Source organism: Pantherophis guttatus, chromosome 3 (genome assembly GCF_059756535.1).
Source record: "Pantherophis guttatus breed Tessera chromosome 3, ASM5975653v1, whole genome shotgun sequence".
NCBI classification, from domain to species: domain Eukaryota; kingdom Metazoa; phylum Chordata; class Lepidosauria; order Squamata; family Colubridae; genus Pantherophis; species Pantherophis guttatus.
Window position 1 is genome coordinate 118,206,808 of NC_142065.1, and position 17,477 is coordinate 118,224,284.

General features: G+C 43.2%; 1 protein-coding gene across 4 annotated transcripts in view; it reads right to left on the reverse strand.

The window, feature by feature from the left end:
• The window catches only part of LOC117662494 (protocadherin beta-16-like), a 248,720-nt gene that overhangs the window by 133,093 nt on the left and 98,150 nt on the right, over positions 1 to 17,477 (reverse strand). The window lies entirely within an intron of this gene.

The following is a 17,477-nucleotide window of genomic DNA, read 5'->3' on the forward strand; positions in this document are numbered from 1 at the left end:
AGATTGGACCCATCTAATTTCAATTTGTGATTGTCAGCAGTAAAAGTTATGTTACTTACAGTCTGGTGCTGTCCATGGTTCTTTATGTGAGTGAACTCGCAATATGCTGGGGGAATGCTTGTTGCCAGTCTGAACTGACTTATCTCTATGTTCTTTGTACTTATCTCTATGTTCCTTTCTCTTCCTGTAGGTGGCGACTGGGCATGCGCGAGGCTCATTTCGCGCCGGAGGTCGTCTGGTGAGGAGCTCCTTGTTGCTGCTCTCAGGCCTAGGCCTAGGCCTGCTGGTGGGGGACTGGGCTCACTCCTGGCAGGCCCGTAGCCCTCCCTGGACGTCGGATGCCATGGCTGGGCCCCTGCATCTTGGGCGAAGACTGGAAGAAGGCGAGGAGGCGAGATGGTCGCAGGTCGAGGATCCCTGGAGACGGCGGCGGCGGCGGTGGTCGTAAATCAAGGATCTCCCGGATTTGGCGGTGCGGCGGCAGCGGCAGCGGTGGCGGCAGATCCTGGGCGACGCTGGAGAACCTCCGGATGGGTCAGGAAGCCTGGTGGAGGCCACATGGTTGGTGAGTCGTTGTTTCTTCTTCTCATTCCACGGCCTAGGGAAGTTGGTGCGGCGGGTGGCGAGTGCGAATCCTGCGGGTATTCAGTCCTGCAGGCGGCCAGGTCTTGGATGTAGTTTTTGGGGTGCATTGTCCCGCGTGGTGTCTGCTGTTGTGCTGCAAGGGTTCCGGTGGCTACCCTGCTGCTCTTTTGGGGGTGCTGAGCATCGGTTTGTTTCTTCCTGGCTTCTGGGGGCTTGAGTGCTGAGCCGAGTGCTGCAGCCAGGTTTTCGATCGTTTTGTCTGCTTCGGGCTCGATGGGTGAGCCCCGCAGGCTTGTGATCTTGCTTGGGTGTTGTTTTGGGGGTCTTCTCCAGTGTGGTTGGGGTTCTTGTTGTTTCCCGCCATTCAATTTGAATCTCGGCTTCCCATTGGCTGTTGGCCATTCCAAGATGGCCGCCAAGAGTATGGCGCGGAAATGAAATCCTCCACGTCCAGGGCTTCAGTTTGGGGATATCTTCCTCTTGCCGGGCTGAGGATTTCTTCTCTCTGTTGCTGGATGCTCATCGCTGCTCCATTGCTTTCAAGTAGGCTTTGGAGTTTCGCAATGAGCTCTTCTTTGCTGGCAGTCGCTTCCATCATCTCCAGGATGGTGGATCGGAATTCTTTGTTGCTTGGTGGCTCTGCCCTTTCGCAGTAGTAGGTTTCTTCTCTTGGCCCTTCGTCCCTGGGTTGTGGACTCGGGTTGTAGTCTTCATCACCTTCAGTTGTGGTGGTCCTTGCTGTGGCACCTTCGAGAGCCTGCAGTTCTTTCATCTGCTTGATGTAGGCTCTGGTGGCCATTCTTCTCTCTGCCTCTGTCTGGGTTCTTGATTCTGCCATCTCTGTGAGTTGTGGGTAAACCATCCTCTGCTACCAATCTGTGACTTGTTTCTAGGATCTAACCCAATAACTCCAAACACAGGATGCAGTGAACCAATGTTCTTTATTGATCAATGTTTCTATTACAGGTATTTGGCTGGAAGTGACCTCTGGACTCCTGGACCATGTCTTAAGTACCTGGGAGGCGGAGCTGAGGTAAGGAGGGGGTCAGGGGAGGATCTAGGTGGATGTAGAGTTAACCCCTATCATACCTGGAATGGTTAATGGTGAGCATTTATACATAACAGTCTTGTCCCATTTGGGGGGAGGTGGGCTTTGAATCAGTTTTTTGCTCCTGTCAACTGCCCAGACTAGTCCTTACAGTTTTCTTGAAAACGTTTTTGGAATAGGTTTGCCTTCGCCTCCTTCCTAGGCATCAGAGAGAGAGAGAGACAGGCCTAAGATCACCTTCCATGTTACTGTCTGTCTGTTAACTAGGGAATATTCACATGCAAACTCTTAGTTCTGGCTCTGCTTATTATAACCACTTGGCTTTTAGTAAAAGTAATCTTTTCACTATCAATTGAGTCAAGAGTGTTTCTTTCCCAAGGGATGAAGCTGGGCCAGATCTGATAATTACTTTCAAATTACTCTAGGAAAATGTGCCTGGTAGTCATGTTTATGACCATCTCTTTGAAATTAATTGCTTATTCTAAATATACTGGTCATATTGGGTGGCTTACACCAAAGACAGTATCCTAAATAGCCTATTGCCCCCAACAATCTGGGTCCTCATTTTACCCACCTCGGAAGGATGGAAGGCTGAGTCAACCTTGAGCCGGTGAGATTTGATCCGCTGATCTGATGAACTAGCAATCAGCTGAAGTAGCTGCAGTACTGCACTCTAACCATTGCACCACCTCGGCTCTTACTGGTCATACTTGAAAACTAACTGAAAAGCAGAGTTGGAAGGGACCTTGGAGGTCTTCTAGTCCAACCCACTACTCAAGCAGGTGGCCCATACCATTTCAGACAGATGGTTGTCTAATCTCTTCTTTAAAACCTCCAGTGATTGAGCACCCACAGCTTTTGAAGGCAATCTGTTCCAATGGTTAATTGTTCTCACAGTTAGGAAGTTTCTCCTTAGTTCCAGGTTGCTTCTCTTCTTGATAGTTTCCATCCATTGTTTCTTGTCTTCCCTTCTGGTGCTTTGGAAAATGGGTTGGACCCCCCCCTCTTCTTGTTGGCAGCTCTGAAATACTGGAATACTGCTATCATTGTCACTGCGTTATTTTATTTACCAGCTGAGCTCATTATTTCTGGACTGTCAGACTCTCCGTAGCTTTGCCAACTTCTTATCAGTAAGCTATGTGTTTCCGTATCCACCCACATTCCTTCACACACTTTTCCTTTGTTCTCTTTCCAGCAAGGTCCGGCTGAAAGATAGCCGGCCCGAATTATTTTCAAAAATGTAACAATTAACTTTTCTTAGTTAGTGAGGTGTTTTATTTTCTTTATAACAAATAAATGAGTTTTATTAGAAACCTTCTTCGCGTTTCTTTATCAGAATAGTGCAACTTGGAATAAGCCTCGATTCATCTCCTCCTTTAAACCAGGGTAATTAGTCCCAGAGCCAAACATGGGATTAATAAATGCCCTGACATTCTGGTAGCACGAGGATGGTTTGATTTATGGCTTTTTTCCTTGTTTTGTTATTTCTGATAAGAGCGCATAGGCAATTAGTTTTTAGCTACTGAGGTACGCTAATTATTTTGCTAAGATGCCGAAACAGAAGAAGAAAAAAGGAAAAATGAAGCATAGAGCTTTATCCTTTTTGGAAGAAGAACAGGAGATAGTAACGCCCTCAAGATTCCAGCCTCTTGCTACGGCTACGCAATTGGAACAAGAAGGTGCCATGGGTGAAGAAGATCTGAAAATGCTTTCGGAAACACATCAAAGGACAGATATCAGAACAGCTGCTTTTGAAGATAATGAACTGCGACTGAGGTCGGTAGCTTTTTCTTCTCAATTTGCATGCTATGAATCTATTCTACCAGAGCCCACAGATTACGATGTGCTTGGTGCCAGGCCAAGAAAGTTTCCACAAACGGCAAAGCTTTTTCACCCCCACGCAGAGAGAGAAGTAATTCATTATTCTTCTCAAAGCCCTGAGCTCACCCAGCGTGAGATGGCCATCAAATCCTATCGTGAGCATGTAAAATATTATGAAAATGAACTGTCTTGATTTAAGAGAGATTTGTTTATGCTTGAGCATGATAAGGAAGAATCCCGTGACTTAAGATTTTCAAAAGAGGCCATCTTGTCTTCTTGCTCAGAGCCAAAGACACTCCCCCTGGTGGATTCTGTGTCAGGCCAATTAAGACAGAGGGCACTGCATACGTCACATGAAAGTCTCCCTGATCAAGTTACATATAAACCTGCCACGCAATCATTTCTTGAAACTGAGCTGCCCGAAGGTGCAGCACCATCTGCTGGCGAAAGTAATTTACTACAGGAAGCTGAAAGAGAAAGGAGCTTAGATGAACATTTTAAATTACTACAGCAGACCCTGGCAAACCTGTCTCTAACTCACTCAGAGATTCAAGCTGAAACGCCACAAGTGTCTCCACGGGCTCAAACTCCAACACCCCCTGGTGGTGTTGGTGTCCTTTTAGATGGAACACAGCAAAGGCAAATGATTGCATCTCCAGCAGGTCATGCCAATATTGCAGCTCAAGCACAAATGGCAACTGGAATACAGCAGATTCCAGTGCATCAGCCACAGCAGCTACAAATGCCTGCATATGTGCCCCAGCCACAAGTGCAAATAGGGCCACCTCCTGGCCCACCTCCAATGGCACAACCAAGACCATTTTTAGGTCCACAACAGGCACAGCAAATACCACAGGCATTCCTGCCAGCACAGCCAGCATACCAAGTGCAGGCTCCTCACCAGGCATTTTCTGTCTCTCCACTAACTGGTGAGTCAAAACTAAAAATGTCAGGACACAATTACAAAGCCTGGGTCAGTGAGATTACACTATTGCTTCTTAGAGAAGGCACTCATTTTATGGTTTTTAACCCTCCTGCACAACCATGGGACTTTGCAATACAAGATTTAGAGATAAGGGCTCGCACAACATTATTGATGTCCATGGATACTGAACTGCAGGTCACTTTTCCACCAAATACAACAGCCCGACAAATTTGGGCTGAATTGGAAAATTGCTACAGGCCTATCTCAATTGAATCTTCATGTTTACTCATGTCTGAACTCCACGGTTCGAGATTGAAACCTGATGAACAAATTGGAGGACATTTGACCAAACTGAAAGGTCTGAGAACAGAATTGAGAGAAAGAGGCCATAACATTGAAGATATTCAAATGATCAGCATCATTATTAACTCTTTGAATTATGAATGGAAAGATGCTGTTACAAAAATTAACCAAGTCCCTATTGCTCAACGCACAGTGGACAATGTCTGTAGACTTTTAATTGAAGAAGAGGCATTCATGCTGACCACACCACACTTGAGAGGACCACCCGCATCAAGAGCTCCAGCTAGGCGCCCCTTCCGAGGAAGGACCTATGCTCCAAGGATGCCAAGATGCTACACCTGCAATCGTGTGGGACATGCCACCCGGGATTGTCCCCAACGAGTTCCAGCTCCCGTCACGTACCAGCCCAGAGGAACAGATTCCAGAGGCAGAGGCAGAGGCGGAAGACAAGGTCGTCGTGGTCCCCGGCGTGATCCACAAACTCCACTCGCCACATTGGCTTTAACCAATGATCCACAACCTCAATCAGAGTACGACAGACGACTCCTGTGGACTTTGGACAGTGGTGCAGCATTGCATGTTACCTACAGAAAGGAACTTTTCACAGAGATGCACGAGCCTGAACCAGAGCTACGTGAACTTTACTCTTTTTCAAATCATCCTTGTCAGGTCAAAGGAAAAGGAACTGTTTATGTTGAAGAGCTCGATGCATTCATTCCTGATGTTTATTACATACCAACAGCAACCAGTAACTTGCTTAGTCAGTTTCACTTGTCTAGAATGTTAAAGTTCCAAGTTCACCACCTTGAAAAAGCAAGTTACATAGTTAAAGATGGAGATATTGTTGCTGAAACCATATTAATTGGTGGTGTTTATTACTTAAAGCCAAAGCCTAAAACACAAACACAGGCAAGTATGCAAACTCCAAAAAGGCAGAGCACAGGCCCAGAGAGAGATGCTCCAGAGAGAGATCCTGTTGCTATTCCAAAGGCTCCTAAAGCCAACAAAAATAGAATTGGTAAACAGGTTGCTCAGAGCAAGCCTGAGGTTCCGCATAAAAATGTTAATATTGAGAATTCACTAACAGGTAAACCTTTGCATTCCAGGTGTATTCACAAATGGCATAGAAGATTGGGGCATGCCAGTTTCCGTGTTCTTAGGAAGATGCCGGAGTTCGCAAAAGGTTTGGATCTAAAGGGGTGTAAGGTGTTTTTGGATTGTGCTGTCTGTAAAAAGGCCAAACCCAAAGCAGCAGCCATTCCCAAACGCGCTACACGCCTGTCAACACACATTTTTGATTTGGTTCACATTGACATAGTTGGTCCTTTCCCGCCATCATTTGGTGGTAGAAAATATTTTCTAACAATTGTTGATAATTACTCTAGATATGGATATGTATATCCTATGAAAGAAAAATCAGAGACTTTTCAGATCTTTAAAGACTTTGCAACCCTTGTTTCTACCCAACACCAAGTTCGCATCACCAGAATCCAGAGTGATCGTGGTGCCGAGTTCATGTCTCAGCGTTTCGAGGACTGGATGCGTAAGAATGGAATTATTCATCAGACTTCACCCCCTGACATACCGGCTCACAACGGAGAGGTACTGCAAACCATGATGCGTTGTCTCCTAGAAGACGCCAACCTTGATATGATATACTGGGGTGAAGCTATCAAGTATGCAAATTACATTGTAAATCATACTTGGAGCAGTGTAACAAATCAGACTCCTTTCTTCATGTTGTATGGCTACAAGCCCGATCTTAAAAACATCCATATTTTTGGTTCATATGCTATGGTGAACATTCCCTTAGCTCAAAGAAGAAAAGGAGGTCCAGCAGCAAAAAGACTGAGATTTATGGGTATTGATGATAACTCAAAGTGGAGCAAATTTATTGACTCTAAACATGTAATTGTGATTTCCCAATCTGCTAATTTTGAAGAAGATATTGACTGGTCCAGGATTCATTCCAATGATCCTGGAGTTTATTTTACCAGAGATGATACTGCTGATGCCACGCAGATTGATGATCAAGATTCCACTGATTCTTCTCAACTTGATGTTCCGTCTTCGCAAGCCGCGGATGCTGATGCTAGCGACGAAAGTGAGGACGAGGACGAAGCAGAAGAAGACTGGACAGTTGTTCCGAGATGTTCCAAGAGGGCCACAAAAGGGATCCCTCCACAACGATATTCTTGGCAACTGACAAAAGCACCCTTGCCTTTGATTTGCAATGTTACACTTCCACCTGATAATTTCACACAAATCAAGCAGCTCCCTGATTCAGAGCAAGACAAATGGTATGATGCAATGCAGGTTGAAATGGACAGTCTAAAGAAACTTAAGGTATTTACACCTGCAAAACCTCCAGCAAACAAAAAGGTCATTGGCACTCGATGGGTCTACAGAATCAAAAAGAAACCAAATGGTGAGTCACTGTACAAGGCCAGACTTGTAGCTCAGGGTTTCGCTCAACGTTATCCTGAGGACTACACAAATACTTACTCACCGACAGTCAGAACTGAGAGTGTAAAAATTGCTTTAGCAACTGCAACTATCCTTGGTTTAGAAGTTTTTCAGTTTGATGTTGACACGGCTTATCTACATGCAGACCTAGACGAAGAGATCTACGTGAGAAGTCCTCCAGGATTCCGACAGCAAGAAGGGGATACCTGGTTCCTAAACAAAAGTCTCTATGGTCTGAAACAATCTGGTTTAATGTGGTACTTATGTCTTACTGACAAACTAAATTCAATGGGCTTTATTAAGTCCGAAACTGATGAGTGCGTGTTCACAAAAAGATCTAACGATGTATATGAGATAGTTCTTGTTTATGTTGATGATATTGTTTATATTGGTCCAAATAAGCAAATGAATGAAATGTTTGCCAAAGCTTTGCAGAAATACTTTACATTGAAATCATTAGGTCACATTAGCACTTATTTAGGTGTTCACATTGAAAAGACACAGAAGGGGTTTAGTCTTTCACAAGAAGATAAAATTGAACAAATTTTGCATCATTGCAACATGAAAGATGCTAACACAACAAAGACACCCATGCAAACAGATTTTCACAACTTGACACAAGAAGAAAGTCCTGAGTTCGAGGATCAAACACTTTATCGTTCAGTCATAGGGTCACTATTGTACATTAGTAGTTGGACCAGACCCGACATTGCACTTAGTGTTAATCTCTTATCTCGACACGTAGGTAAGGCAAAACAGTTTCACTGGACATGTATTAAGAAATTATTGAGATACCTAAAATACACTAAACACATGAAGTTATTGTTAGAACCAACACATACTGATTATGCAGAATTATGTTGTTATGCAGATTCTGATTGGGCAAGTGATAAGAAATCACGTAAAAGTACTTCAGGTTATATGATGTTCTTAAATGGATGTCCTGTTTATTGGCAAGTGCGTAAACAGAATTTTGTTTCTTGTTCATCTACTGAAGCTGAATATGCTTGTGTTTCAGATGCATGTAATTCCCTAACTTGGTTTGATGCTTTAGTCACAGATATCTGGACACACCCGATCCGACCGATCACCGTGATGGAAGACAATGAATCGGTGGTTTATATTTCTGAATCTCATTTCACAGGTTCTAGGTCCAGACACATTGACATCCGTTATCAAAACATAAAACATTTAGTGAAAAAAGGTTTTGTCAAAATGCAATATGTATCTACACATGATCAAATTGCTGATATGCTCAACAAACCACTTCCAGCAGCTCAACACGAGTATCTGCGTGAGAAGATGTGCCTTATTTGATGATGTACTGATATTTGCTCAACTGGCAAAAGAAGGGGAATGTCACTGCGTTATTTTATTTACCAGCTGAGCTCATTATTTCTGGACTGTCAGACTCTCCGTAGCTTTGCCAACTTCTTATCAGTAAGCTACGTGTTTCCGTATCCACCCACATTCCTTCACACACTTTTCCTTTGTTCTCTTTCCAGCAAGGTCCGGCTGAAAGATAGCCGGCCCGAATTATTTTCAAAAATGTAACAATTAACTTTTCTTAGTTAGTGAGGTGTTTTATTTTCTTTATAACAAATAAATGAGTTTTATTAGAAACCTTCTTCGCGTTTCTTTATCAGAATAGTGCAACTTGAAATAAGCCTCGATTCATCTCCTCCTTTAAACCAGGGTAATTAGTCCCAGAGCCAAACATGGGATTAATAAATGCCCTGACATTCATGTCCCTCCTAGTCCTTTTTTTGACTAGACTAGACATACCCAATTCCTGCAACCATTTTTCATATGGTTTAGCCTCCAGGCCTTTAATCATCTTTGTTGATCTTCTCTGCACTCTTTCCAGTGTCTCAACATCTTTTTTATATTGTGGTAACAACAACTGGATGCAGAATTCCAACTGTGGTCTTACCAAGGCATTATAAAGTGGTACTAACATTGATGATGTAATCCATCTGGTCCTGGTGTATTGAACTTTCTAGCATGATCAGGTGTTCTCTTACCATTTTCTTGCCTATTTTAATTTGCATTACTTCTCTGTTCATTATGGTTCTGTTTTTGGTAGGTTGGGCTATTTTTTCCTTTTGCATGAAGACAGATGCAGAGAAAGAATTAAAACAGCTCTACCTTTTCTCTGCTGTCCATCACTTCCTTGCCATATTCTTCCCATTAGTGGACCGATTGTTTCCTTGACATTTTTCTTGTTTTTCCCATGTTGAAAGAAACTATTTTATTATATTTGACATTTGTTCCAAGTCTTACTTCATTCTCAGCGTTAGCTTTCCTGACCTCAGTTTTGTAGATTTGAGGTATATGCTGGTATTCTGCCTTAGTTTCTTGTCTCTCTTTCCATTTTTTATACTGATAAAAGGCAGTAAATATCCCTGTACATTGGCATCCTGTCCCCACATCTTTCCATGTTGCAGAAAGTGCAATTCGTCACTGACAACCTCTGCATTATTCAAACTTTCAGCTGTTACATATCCCTTCTTTAGCAATTTAGTGGGTGTTCCTTTGTACTATTGTTGTCCTCTTTCCATCAATTTATTTTTCATGTTTCATCACATAGTTTCCCAAATCTTGACCGATTTAAGCATTTAATCACTTGTACCACTCTCCATCAATCAAAGTTGAGCCTTGATCATGTGAGCCTGTGTCTCAATCAAAAAACAGTTCCCATTGGCTGAATCGTTGCCATGGCTATTCCAGTTCATAATTTTTTTTATACACTGACACTCCTCCCTTTATGACTGGAAAAGACATAAAACCAAATAATTTAATATTCTTCCCATGGTGCACTCCAATCAATGGCTTGGTCATTACATCTGCTAGATTGTCTTCTGAAGAACAGTGAAGCAAATGAATTAGTTTACTTTTGATAGCTTCTCTGACATTACAATACTTAATGTCCACATGCTTGCTTCTATTTTTCACTCTGTCACCTGTTGCCATTTTAATACAAGTAGCATTATCTTCAAACACTGTTACAGCTTCATTAACCTCTATGTTTAACTCTTTTAACAGCTTTACGTACCAAGTTACTTCTGAACAAAGTTCCAATAGAGCAATAAATTCTGCCTTCGCAGTAGAAATGGCTACAGTAGTTTGTTTTCTGGACTTCCATACAATTAAAGCCCCTCCAAATAATACCACAATCCCAGAATTGGATTTTCTGGTTTTCACATCATTGGCATAATCACTATGAACATAACATTTTAACATTCAATCTTCAGAGACCTGTATTTGAAGACCTAAATTCACAGTTCCCTTCAAATACCTGAGAATTCTTTTTACACCCATCCAATGTAACTGTATTGGTGCAGCAGTAAAGCAACTTAAGATGCTTATTGCACAAGCTGTGTCTGGTCTGGACCACTGTGACAGATATAACAAGCTCCCTACTGCTGACTGATATATCTCTTGATCACAGGTTTCATTTTTGTCCTCACCCAAATTGTTGTGAAAATCTGTGCTCATAGGTGTTGGAACAGAATTACAATCACTCATGTTGTATCTCTCCAACAGCTGTTCAATTTTCCTTCTTTGACTGAGAACGTAACCACCTTTCTCAGTTTTTTGTATCTCTACATCAAGATAGTTTGTATTTCACCCAAATTTTTCAATTCAAACTTTTTCTCCAACTGATTACCAAATTCTTTTACCTGTATCAGATCTTTTGCAATGAAGCAAAGATCATCCACAAATGCTAATAATTGACAATCCACACCGTGTAACCTTGCAGTATATATGCAACCATCAGCCTTGCAACTCTTGAACCCAAGACCCTTCAATGCCATATCTAAACAGATGTTCCACTTTCTGGCTGACTGCTTCAGCCTTGTTCAGTTTATAAACAGTGTCAACCTTTTTACTTTCATACCCTGGTGCTTGAAGCATGTAAATTTCTTCCTCTAATTCTGCATTGAGGAATGCTGTGGTTATATCAAGGTGCCGATTTTATGGCCACATGCTGCTTCTAACTCTAGTGCCAATCTTATAGTTTCACTTTTTACTGTTAGTGCAAACACCTCATCATAGTGCACATTTTTCTTTTGCAAAAAACCTTCTGCTACTAATCTTGCCTTATATTGGACTTCATTGTTGGGTAATACTTTCTTTTTGTATACCCATTCACATCCTATAGCTTTGTAACCTTATGGCAAAGTCATAGGTGTGAACACTTTATGTTCATTCATGGATTTCATTTCTTTGTCCATAGCTTCTTTCCACTTCACTTGCTCGACTTTGAGAGTGCCAATACTTCCTTATAGTTGCTTGGCTCATACCGCACTTTACACACCTTTACTTTACTAGCAGAATACCTGTCAGGTGGAATCTCCTTGTTCCATTGCTCTGACCTGCGTGTCATTGACTGCTCTTGTGTGTCAACCCTTTCTTGTTTCATATCAGTCATCATCTTCTCCTGACTCTTTTTTTTGTCCTTTTTCAGCTTCTCCTCCTTGAATGCTGACACCATCACTAAGTGAGTCACCATTACTAAATGGATCATCCCTAAAATTGGCATCAGTTCTGCTCCAATTTTGCTCTGCAAAGCTAGCAGACCTGGACATTACTATCCTTCTGCTCCCATCACTAAAGCAATAGCCCTTCGAGCCAGGCTCATAGCCCATAAACCTGAACTTTTTAGTTTTGGTTGTCCTTTTCTCCTTATTGCCTTTGGAATATGCACCCATGCATTGCTTTCAAACACCCTTAAATGTGCCAAAGATGGCTTTCTCCCATAGAGCACAGCATATGGAGTATCATTAATAAAGGAACTCCACAGCCTGTTGATCAAATAATTAGCAGTCAACATGGCTTCATGCCAATACAACCTGTTCAGACCAGAATCCTTTAGAAATGAATCTTTCATTGTTTGTAAGACTCCATTCCATCTTTCAACTATGCCATTCTCATCTGCTGTGTATGGATTAGTGTGTCTATGTCTTATTCCTAACTGTCCCAACCGCTTGCTGACATGAATTCTAAACCTCTTTCAGTTTCCAGCTGGCATACCTGTTATCTTTTCTGCTCTCTACAAAGCTAACCCATTGCTTAAATTTCTGTAGCACCTCTATTTTACTCTTTAGCAAGTAGCAGAACCCAAACCTGCTGTAGTCATCTAAAATGACCAGTGCTCCTCCCAAACTGGTTTACATTGGCCCAACCAAATACCCAAGCAAATACCTTGCTCCTCCCAAACTGGTTTACATTGGCCCAACCAAATCTGCATGTACCAGCTTTAGAACTCTTGTTGTCTGCCTTGTGCTATTCTTTCTTACTGGGACTTCTATGATTTACATACTGGACAGTCTAAGTATGTCTTACACCCTTTCAAGGTTAACCCTTCTCCAAACTGTTGCATCTTGCGCAACACTCTGAAACTGGCATGTCCAAGCTTTCTGTGCAAGAGATGAATGCATGAATCATGTTGTGCCACATTTCCAAATGTTTGGGCACATTGAACCTTTTGTCTCTGCAACACATAAAGATTATCCAGTTTTATGCCCTGTGCACATACATTCCCATTTCTTTTTATGAGACATCTCCCATCTACAAATGTGATCTCAAACCCTTGTTGTCTAGACTGGAGACACTCAGTAAATTATGCTCCATTTCAGGCACACATAATATATTATTAAACTTTTCCTCCAGACATGGAATCAGCACCCTGCCTTTTCCTATGACTTTAGTCTTCTGGCCATTTGCTAAGGCTACTGCATCTCCTCCAACTGGACCCAATCTGAAAAACAACTTAGAATTATTAACAATTGTTTGACTAGCCCCACTGTCTATTAACCACTTGTCTCTGCTATTACAATAGCTAAATTTTGCAACAGCTGCTTGTCCATTTGTTTGTTTTCTTCCTTGTAAACAGTCTTTCTTTAAATGAGTTTTATCCCCACAGATAAAACATTTCTGTTTTTTCTGTTCTTTCTTCTTGGGAATTCTTTGCTGGGATATAATCCAATCTCTTCTGTTGCTCTGATCTCTGCAGACATCCAGTCTGTTGCTTTGCTCTCTCTGCTCCTTGGACCTCCACCTCAGGCATTTCTCCTCGTGGTTCCTTCTAAAATGGTAGTTTTGTTCTTCAGAAATCAAACAGGCTTTAAGGGTTTCCATATGTAATTCCTGTTCTGGTTTACATTCAAAAATGGCTGAAACAATGTCCCACATTTCATCAAGACTATTTAATACCAACAGCACTTTCTGAGATTCAGGAATTTGCATTCCACGCTGTTCTAATTCAACAAACAGTGTCTGCAGCAGATGCTTTTCTACACTCTCTTGTGGCAGCAATCGGGCTCTGTACAATTGTCTCAGTAATTGCACAATATTGCATGCTGACGCACTCACACGCACACTTTTCAATTTCAGCCAAACCTTCTTTGCAATTTTTAAATCAGTTACATTTAAGAATTGTTCATCTTTCAAACTTAAAATGATGTAAGCCAGTGCCTTATTATGCCGCCATTGATCTGCAGCTGCTAATGGCCCCTGGGGTGGATTAATGATGATATCTCAGAGCTCCTTAGCCTTCAGGAAGCATTCCATTTTTGCAGCCCAAATAAGATAATTCTTCTGTCTCAATCGAGGCAGAGAGCTCTCCTTGAAATCAACAGCCATCCTCCAAACTTTCTCTGCCTTGTTTCCTTGTGTTTATAACACAGGCAGTCTCTCATGAATGCAGTTCCATGTTGAGCCTCAATCCTTTTTCTTCAATTTGACTGTGCATGGGCTGGCTGGGTGTTGTTGCCCGCCAGCGGCCTGCGCGGATTGTGGCTGATCCTGACGACGAGGAGGCTGGTGTGGTGTCGCGCCAGCAGCTTGTGCAGCCGGCGCTTGAGTCAGATAGCGAGGAGGCTGAAGAAGATGTGGTGCCAGAGGCAGAGATTCAGCCAGGGCCTTCAGATCCTCCAGAGGCTCCTTCAAGTGAAGAGAGTGAAGTGGAGGAACCTCTTCTCAATGCATGAGCACGCAGAGCTGCCAAAAGGCAGGAGTGGTTACTCAGGAGGAGGCCTCCTCGAGAGTAAGGCTTGGGACTAATTGGCCACTCCCTTAGCCTATTTAAGTTTGCACGCAGCTGGCAAACGTTGCAAGAAACAACGTGTGTTCATCTGGTCGTTCACTGAGCATTTGAGAGTGAATTTTTCTTGCAAACCTGGTTTCTGGGCTAATTGCCAACTATTGTAAGCCTTTATCTAATCTTTGGAATTTCTGGCAGGCTGTTAAGGACATTTTTAGTAATAGCCTGCATTTGAAAAAGACTGTGTTTGTAGTAAACGGAGTTGTTCGGAGTTTTGTGTGTGCTACATTTCTTGGGTTCTGTAGCTGGGGCAGAACACTGGGTGGGATCTGGGCTCATAACCTGTTAGTTTATTTGAGAATCACCCAGCATATATTCAAAGAATTGAGCAGGATTCATAATATAGAAAAAGCTTCTTTATCTACAAAATACAAAAACATGATACAAACAATACCCATGCATCTCTTGCAACGTGGTAGAGAAAAGAACGAACTCTGAACACTGAATAACTAAACCACAACCAGACTAAAGCCGGCTCACATGGCTCTCACAGCAAATCCTATGTCTCAATCAAAAAATATTTGCCATGGCTATTCCAGTTCATAAATTCTTTATACACTGACATAAAATACTCCAGCCAAAATGGTCACGATTACTCACAGTAGGAGGAAGACCAATTGGTCTTCTATACTAGGAAAATGTGCCTGGAAGTCAAGTTTACGACCATTTCTTTGAAATGAGCTGCTTATACCAAATGTACTGGTCATCTTTGAAAACTGATAATATCCAGTAAATATCTCAGTATGTTGTTATCCCATCCCCACATCTTTCCATGTTGCAGAAAGTTCAATTTTTCATTGACCACACTGCATTATTCAAACCTTCAGCTATTTCATATCCCTTCTGTAGCTATTTTAGTGGATGTTGTTTTCTGACAATTTTTCAGGTTTTTGGAAATCTTCACCACATAGTTCCCCAAATCCTGACCTGTTTAAGCATTTAATCACTTGTACCACTATCCAACAGTCAGATTTGAGTCTTGATCATGAGCTGCATTATAAAACCTTCTGTTTCTGATCAATGTACTCAAATCTCATTTAAATAGTTTTTCACTCAGTCCACATTCTTCTCTCAAACACCCATTCAATCTCCTGCAAAATTCCAAATATCTAGCATAGAGGTCGGCAACCTTAAACACTCAAAGAGGCACTTGGACCCATTTCCTACAGAAAAAAAACATACTGGGAGCCACAAAACCTGGGTGGGCATGGCCAACTCGATGTCATTCACTCCCACCCAGTCACATGACCCCCTAGCCATGCCTATCCAGCCACAAAACCATTCTCTATGTCTCTCTCCCCCTCTCCCTATCTCCCCCTCTCTCCCCCCTCTTTCCGTATCTCTGTGCCTGTCCTTCTCCCTATCTTCCCCATTCCCCCCTCTGTTTCTATCTCCCTCTCCCTCTCTTCCCCTCTCTCACCCCCTCTCTATGTATCACTCTGTATGTGTCTCTCTATGTCTCTCTCTCACCCCCTCTCTGTGTATCACTCTGTATGTGTCTCTCTATGTCTCTCTCTCACCCCCTCTCTGTGTATCACTGTGTGTATCTCTATGTCTCTCTCTCTCTCTCTTCCTCTCTTTGTGTGTGTGTGTGTGTCTCTCCCCCTCCCTTCAGGCAACCATCCTTCTCCTCCCCCCCTCTTCTTGTAACCCCCTGGCCGGCTGTGGCTGAGTCGTGAGCATGCGCACATGCGGGTAGACCCTCCTCAAGCAACGCCAAAGCTCAGGAAAGGCACATGGGAGGCAGGCAGCAGCTCACTTAAGCAGGGTCTCCCTGCATGTGCGCATGCTCCCGGCTCAGCCACAGCTGGCCAGGACATCACGAGAGGAGGAGGGGGAGGAGGGTCGCCGGAGAGTGTAGAAGCAAAGCGGCCCTGTATCTGCCTTTGCACCACATTTTGCGTATGGCAGCCTTCGCTTCCTGCTACTTCGGGCTGGAATTCACGCCCTCTGCACTCATCTGAAAAGCTGCTAGGGGTGGGGGATGACATGGCAAGGCCAGAACATTAGTGCAGGAGAGAAGCTGTGTCCTTTTAAGACCCTCCTAAGCGAGCGGCCGCATACCCCACACGCTTTGCTGCGCTTTGGCGCTTGCTTGAGGAGGGTCTCCCTGCACATGCGCATGTTCCCAGCTCAGCCACAGCTGGCCAGGAGGCAGGGCCGGATTTTCCTATAGGCTAACTAGGCTTCAGCCCAGGGCCTCAAGATCAAGAGGGGGCCTCAAGATCAAGAGGGGCCTACATTCAAATTGTTAGCAAAATTAAAATTACACTTTCACTATAGGTGAAAGGGCCTCATAAGTGGAATAGCCTAGGGCCTCTTTTCATCTAAATCCGGCCCTGCCAGGAGGTTACGAGAGGAGGAGGGGGAGAGTGCAGGAGTGAAGCTGTCCTGAACCTGCCTTCGTGCCATATTTGCACGCAAGGCACCCTTCGCTTCCTGCCACTTCAGGCTAGAGTCCAAAAAAGAAATAAGAGGGGCAAGGCCAACCAGTGATGGGAAACGGAGCCACAGCAGAGGGCCCAAAGAGCAGCTTGCAGCTCTGGAGCCGTGGGTTGCCGACCCCTGATCTAGCAAATTATTTGCTTTTCTTTTTAAGAAAATTGAAGGATGCTCCCTTTGAACCCCTCCCAGATGCAAGGGCTGTAAAATGTTGGGTGCAATGGATGAAAAAATGGATGAGATGGCAACCAAGCAGATAATCAAATATTGGAGTTGATCTCCCTGCTGCTGCCCTTTACCTGTGGATGGTAGAAGATACTTGGTCAATTTGGAGAAGGAAGGAAAATAATTCATTATTTGGTCAGAAAATCTTTTTTTATTCAGTCACATTCCTGTCAACTCTAGGCGGATTCAGGTTACTGGGTGCTGATGGACTACATCCCAGAGGGAACAGGCAGATGTAATTTCAGAACTATTGAACCATATCTTTCAAAGTTCTTGGAGCACTGGGGAACTATCGAGGACTGGAAAAGAGCTGATGTGGTCCCCATCTTCAAAAAAAAAAGGGGGGGGGGAAGCAGATCCAGGAAATTACAGACCAATCAGTCTGACATCAATACCTGAGGAAAATTCAGAAAATAATCAAGCAACCAATCTGTGAACACTTAGATGCAAACAAGGTTACAACCAGAAGCCAACATGTGTTCATCAAAAATGGGTCATGCCAAACAAATCTTATTTTATTCTTCGACAAAGTGACCAAATAAGTAGATCAGCGA